A 7589-nucleotide genomic window follows, 5' to 3' on the forward strand; every position below is an offset into this window, starting at 1 on the left:
AGCTCTCTCTGATGGTTAATACTTATTTACTGGACTCACAGTAGCCGTCTGTCTAAATGAACCCATAAATGTATCTGTGAGGATGTGTTCAGAGAAGTCTAACTGAAGAGAGCAGACATACTCTGAATATTGGATGCCACATCCTTGGGTCTTGAAGAGAGCAACACTGAGGTAGTGAGCAGTAGTGTTCTTTCCTCGGCTTCCTTCCTATGGATGCATTGAGAGCTGTTCTCTCACACTCCTACCACTATGACTTCCCATTGGGAAGGTCTGTGCCCCTACACTGTGAGGCAAAAGGCACCCTTCGGTTCTTGAGTTACAAGGCTTATTTATTTTGTTTTATGATTTTTGCCACAGAAAAATATACTTCGGAGGTCAAGGGGATACAGATCGGAAAAGAAGTAAAAATATCAGTATTTGCAGATGATATGATAGTATATTTAAGTGATCCCAAAAGTTCCACCAGAGAACTACTAAAGCTGATAAACAACTTCAGCAAAGTGGCTGGGTATAAAATTAACTCAAATAAATCAGTAGCCTTCCTCTACACAAAAGAGAAACAAGCCGAGAAAGAAATTAGGGAAATGACACCCTTCATAATAGACCCAAATAATATAAAGTACCTCGGTGTGACTTTAACCAAGCAAGTAAAAGATCTGTACAATAAGAACTTCAAGACACTGAAGAAAGAAATTGAAGAAGACCTCAGAAGATGGAAAGATCTCCCATGCTCATGGATTGGCAGGATTAATATAGTAAAAATGGCCATTTTACCAAAAGCGATCTACAGATTCAATGCAATCCCCATCAAAATACCAATCCAATTCTTCAAAGAGTTAGACAGAACAATTTGCAAATTCATCTGGAATAACAAAAAACCCAGGATAGCTAAAACTATCCTCAACAATAAAAGGACTTCAGGGGGAATCACTATCCCTGAACTCAAGCAGTATTACAGAGCAATAGTGATTAAAAACTGCATGGTATTGGTACAGAGACAGACAGATAGACCAATGGAATAGAATTGAAGACCCAGAAATGAACCCACACACCTATCGTCACTTGATTTTTGACAAAGGAGCCAAAACCATCCAATGGAAAAAAGATAGCATTTTCAGCAAATGGTGCTGGTTCAACTGGAGGTCAACATGTAGAAGAATGCAGATCGATCCATGCTTATCACCCTCTACAAAGCTTAAGTCCAAGTGGATCAAGGACCTCCACATCAAACCAGACACACTCAAACTAATAGAAGAAAAACTAGGGAAGCATCTGGAACACATGGGCACTGGAAAAAATTTCCTGAACAAAACACCAATGGCTTATGCTCTAAGGTCAAGAATCTTCAAATGGGATCTCATAAAACTGCAAAGTTTCTGTAAGGCAAAGGACATTGTGGTTAGGACAAATCGGCAACCAAAAGATTGGGAAAAGATCTTTACCAATCCTACAACAGATAGAGGCCTTATATCCAAAATATACAAAGAACTCAAGAAGTTAGACCGCAGGGAGACAAATAACCCTATTAAAAAATGGGGTTCAGAGCTAAACAAAGAATTCACAGCTGAGGAATGCCGAATGGCTGAGAAACACCTAAAGAAATGTTCAACATCTTTAGTCACAAGAGAAATGCAAATCAAAACAACCCTGAGATTTCACCTCACACCAGGGAGAATGGCTAAGATCAAAAACTCAGGTGACAGCAGATGCTGGCGTGGATGTGGAGAAAGAGGAACACTCCTCCATTGTTGGTGGGATTGCAGACTGGTACAACCATTCTGGAAATCAGTCTGGAGGTTCCTCAGAAAATTGGACATTGAACTGCCTGAGAATCCAGCTATACCTCTCTTGGGCATATACCCAAAAGATGCCCCAACATATAAAAAAGACACGTGCTCCACTATGTTCATCGCAGCCTTATTTATAATAGCCAGAAGCTGGAAAGAACCCAGATGCCCTTCAACAGAGGAATGGATACAGAAAATGTGGTACATCTACACAATGGAATATTACTCAGCTATCAAAAACAACGGCTTTATGAAATTCGTAGGCAAATGGTTGGAACTGGAAACTATCATCCTGAGTGAGCTAACCCAATCACCGAAAGACACACATGGTATGCACTCACTGATAAGTGGCTCTTAGCCCAAATGCTTGAATTACCCTAGATGCCTAGAACAAATGAAACTCAAGACGGATGATCAAAATGTGAATGCTTCACTCCTTCTCTAAAAGGGGAACAAGAATACCCTTGGCAGGGAAGAGAGAGGCAAAGATTAAAACAGAGACTGAAGGAACACCCATTCAGAGCCTGCCCCACATGTGGCCCATACATATACAGCCACCCAATTAGACAAGATGGATGAAGCAAAGAAGTGCAGACCAACAGGAGCCGGATGTAGATCGCTCCTGAGAGACACAGCCAGAATACAGCAAATACAGAGGCGAATGCCAGCAGCAAACCACTGAACTGAGAATAGGACCCCCGTTGAAGGAATCAGAGAAAGAACTGGAAGAGCTTGAAGGGGCTCGAGACCCCATATGGACAACAATGCCAAGCAACCAGAGCTTCCAGGGACTAAGCCACTACCTAAAGACTATACATGGACTGACCCTGGACTCTGACCTCATAGGTAGCAATGAATATCCTAGTAAGAGCACCAGTGGAAGGGGAAGCCCTGGGTCCTGCTAAGACTGAACCCCCAGTGAACTAGACTGTTTGGGGGAGGGCGGCAATGGGGGGAGGGTTGGGAGGGGAACACCCATAAGGAAGGGGAGGGGGGAGAGGGATGTTTGCCCGGAAACCAGGAAAGGGAATAACACTAGAAATGTATATAAGAAATACTCAAGTTAATAAAAAATATATATATACTTCAATATATTTTTTAAGAGGATCTGTACTTACTCATTAACTCATGAAAAGCGATTTCACATTAGCCTTTAGAGGAAATAATCAAGATTACATTGAGATACTGTATGTATCTTATATGATACATACAGAAATAAGAAAATTAACTTGCATGCTTATGGAGGTCTGAACAGGATCATTCCCCAAACAAGGCCAGGTGTCTGTCAGAGACACTCGGCAACAAAGGCCAGGTAGAGAAAGGGAAGCCCACTGAGAAAAGGAGTTTTCCATTTTATGCCAAGCAGAGCTATCCTGACATAGCGGACTGTGACCTTAATAGCAGGATTCTCCAACACCCCAGACATGAAATTACTCAAGCATCTTCTTGTTGATAAAGAGGATTTACACCATGGGAGTTGGGTGAATTAGAACAAAGTGAAGAAAGGGTTTTACTAGAGTTAAACGTCTACCTGAAGATCTGCTTGATCCAGAGGCCTCAGAAAACAACAGCAGACCAAAATAATAACATAAGTAATGAGAAAATGTTAAAAACAGCCCCCCCCCAACCTTCTTTCTCGTATCACCTGATCGTCACTTTTCTGTTTCTGCAGTGGAATTGGTCCTGGGAGTATGGATGAAACCAAACGCTGACATGTTCAAGTAGCGTGTATAGAACAGGGTAGAATTTGATACAGCACATACAGCTTTAGCTTCCAAAGCATCTCAGTATTGCTTACACTATTTGGTAAAACATAAGACCATCAGGGCAGTGGTGGTGCTGTGCTGTTTTTTGAATGAGAACAAAAAGAAAATTAAAAAACAAAACAAAACACAAGCTCCTGTGTGCATGTTCAGCACAGTCAGGTTTTCTGAGGAATTTTCCAGTCCCCACTAAATCCAAATAGATGTGGAACCTCTGGCTACAAAAGGGCTGACTGTAACTCATGTTGCTCAGGCAGCCTTCACCTTCCAGAAAGTATACAACCCTAGAGAATATTGTCTTTAAAAATGTATGCATATACACAAACACATATGTGTATACATCCATATATGAATGTCCATTGAAGTAGCAAAAACACAGTCAATAAATGGCAGAATAATAGAGGTAGAGAGAAAAACAATTAAAAATAAGTTTTGGACATCAACAGTGACGAGAACAAACACCAGAAGAGCTTCTATGGAGACTGTTTTTATCTTGCATTTGTTCTCGCAGAACTGTGAGCAATTTTGACACCATCGTTTATGTAAACAAGGATCCCACACACAGGGAGAAAATCATCCTAGTTGTGGAGATGCATATTTGGAAAAATATTTGCAGATAAGAAGTCTCGAATGATCACTGTGGTGGAACTGATACTGCAGCTGTATGACCCATGGCTTTCAGTGTGTGCCCTACTGATGTAAACAGCAGTGGATGTGTGTGCACATGTAGATCCTTAAACACACACATGTTCTGACCCTCTTCCCTATGGTGACTGGGAGGCCATGAGAGTCCTGCAGCACTTAAGGTAGTCAGCTCTTTCTTTGCTTTGATGACATTGACATTATTTAAACATTTGGCGAGTAAGATTACATGGAAATAATCATGTGAATATCCATACGTGTGTATGTCCTTTCTGAGAGTTGCAAAACAATTGGGGATCAGAACAGAAACAAGGAGCAGGAAGCTCATTGCTGTCCATAGCCTGGGTCCCAAAAGCTGTAATTCACTCCATCCAGAATCCTTTTTCTTAGAGACAATGTGCTGAGCAAACTGGTCACTGGCATTTCTGATAAGTTGGACCTGACATTATGTGAAGATTCTGGTTTGTATTCTGGAAACTTCGTGGTCACAGAGCCTATGCTTACACACCTATCTAGTTACTTTTGCAAATCTTAGGATTAATAGCAATACATAAAAGGGAGGAAGAACGGGGTCATTTCTCTGGGCAGATTTATATTCCATCCCGTTAGTTAAGATGGGCAGACACGAGAGACCCACACATGTAAGTGTTGAAAAGACAAAACAGCAAGCACACCATATTGCTGGCGTTTTCCCTTGCCACTCATCCCGTCTGTATTGTTTAGGCTGAAGCAGTGTTGAACAGATGGACCATGTCCTGGAGGTCAGAAGAAAACATAACAGCTGAACTGACAGCCAAATTGGTAGAGAAACACCCTGTTATGATGCATGCTTCTCGCTCAGAGAAAGCCTTTCTCTCAAATCCACTGGCATTTTAGGAATTCAGCTGATTTTACCCAACTGACCCCTCAAGGAAGTAGAAAGTGAATCCGAAGCTGTTAAAATAAACAGATCTTATTCCCAGTTAACAAAAGACAATGCCATTTTGTCACAGTAAATTGCCTTCTGGTATATTTTATTTCCTTGGACTTCCATACATTCTTAAGTAGCCTCAGTGCCTGGCAAAGTGTTGTTTTAGCTTTAAATGGTAATATAGTGATATGCAACGTCACCCCGGACACCACCTATTTTAGCTCTGAATTACTCATTTTCTTCTATTTCTTCACCACCAATTTCTTGCCTCCCCTCTGCACTAAGATTCTTCTCAAACAGTTCAGTTCCCTTCTCTCTTTTTCCCTCATTCCTTTTCTCTCTTTCCTCTCTCTTTCTATCTATCTATCTATCTATCTATCTATCTATCTATCATCTATCTGTCATCTATCTATCTATTTAATGTATGTGAGTGCATTGCCCAGAAGAGACCATTGGATTCCATTACAGATGGTTGTGAGCCACCATGTGGTTGCTGGAAACTGAATGTGAATGGTTCACTCCTTTAAAAGGGGAACAAGAATACCCTTGGCAGGGAATAGAGAGGCAAAGATTAAAACAGAGACTGAAGGAACACCCATTCAGAGTCTGCCCCACATGTGGCCCATGCATATACAGCCATCCAATTAGACAAGATGGATGAAGCAAAGAAGTGCAGACCAACAGGAGCCGGATGTAGATCGCTCCTGAGAGACACAGCCAGAATACAGCAAATACAGAGGCGAATACCAGCAGCAAACCACTGAACTGAGAATAGGACCCCCGTTGAAGGAATCAGAGAAAGAACTGGAAGAGCTTGAAGGGGCTCGAGACCCCATATGGACAACAATGCCAAGCAACCAGAGCTTCCAGGGACTAAGCCACTACCTAAAGACTATACATGGACTGACCCTGGACTCTGACCTCATAGGTAGCAATGAATATCCTAGTAAGAGCACCAGTGGAAGGGGAAGCCCTGGGTCCTGCTAAGACTGAACCCCCAGTGAACTAGACTGTTGGGGGGAGGGGGACAATGGGGGGAGGGTGGGGAGGGGAACACCGATAAGAAAGGGGAGGGGGGAGGGGGATGTTTGCCCGGAAACTGGGAAAGGAAATAACACTCGAAATGTATATAAGAAATACTCAAGTTAATAATAAAAAAAAAAAAAGACCTCTGGAAGAGCAGTCCATGTTCCTAAGTGCTGAGTCACCTCTCCAACATTCCAATTCCCTTCTCTTAAATACATGATTTATTGGCTGTTTTCACAAATCACATCCTTTGACAGTTTGCCATTTTTCACAAATTGAAACCCAAGCTTCTTCAAATTCCACTCTACGTCAGTCTTCATTCTTATCTCACAATGCTCTTTTGTTTGCGACATCAGATGACATGGGCCTATGTGGGCCACTGCCAGAACTCTGAGCCTTTGCTCTCATTTCTCTGCCTAGAGGACCTTCTCACTTTCTTCTATAAAGGCAGTGACCTATCTACCCCATGTCAGTACAAAGTACAAAATTTGAGTCTTCCGCAGGAGCATAAATATTCATTCTTACCACTGAGACATGTCTCCAGCCCTGGATTCTGTTTTTTTTTTTTTTTGTATGCTTCTTTTCTCATATTTAGTAAAACTAGTAAGTGTTAAGTATATGTTTAGGAAATAGATAAACTGACGGCAAAATATTGCAACTACAGTGCCTTGTTGTTCCACAGACACATAGAGATGTTACCTAAAGGCACAGACATGTGACTGAAAGTTTTCTTCCATTTTCAGCCTGTGCCTTATGTGGTGGATCAGTGCTTCAGTGGCACAGACGTTCCAGAATATTGCCAACCATTTTCAAAGGCCCCCTTGTCTGTGATGGTGGACAATGTTTGTGTTTCTCCAACTCCCATACAGAAGTCTTTACTTATAATAAGCCCTTTTGTGGAGATGACACCCCTAAGGGAGTAGTCAGCATTGAATGACTTCACCAATGTGAGCCCTTTATCTGACAGGGCTGCCCTGTTCTCTGCCTGTCTGTGCACCATGGAAGGTGAAGTGAAATGACAGCTGTCTCCAAAATAAAAAAAGAGGTTCCTTTAAATGAAAATTATCTTATTCTACCTTGTCATTTGATTTCCTGCAGGGGTAAGAACATTATCTGTAGTTTCAGCTTCCCCTTTTTTCCAATCTAGAACAACTTATCTTCTTTAGTTCAGACTTAAGAAAGTGAGTTGAGGAACTTTGGAACCAACTGGAACCAATGCCTATGAATAGGCAGTGCTACACCAAAACTACCCTAGTGTCATGGCCTCAGTTACTTCCCAGTCTGTCCAAGTCCTATCACCTAGTTCTGAGTTTTTCTGTCAGAATCTGCTTAATATGTCCTTATGTCTTTCCACACTGTTGCTTCAAAGACCATCTGCACCAAATTACAGCTAAGCATCTGGATGATAGTTCTGTGCCAACTTCAATTTGAAGAACCTGAGACTGAGATTGTCAAAACCCT

Source organism: Rattus norvegicus, chromosome 2 (assembly GCF_021556685.1).
Source record: "Rattus norvegicus strain SHRSP/BbbUtx chromosome 2, alternate assembly SHRSP_T2T, whole genome shotgun sequence".
NCBI classification, from domain to species: Eukaryota; Metazoa; Chordata; class Mammalia; order Rodentia; family Muridae; genus Rattus; species Rattus norvegicus.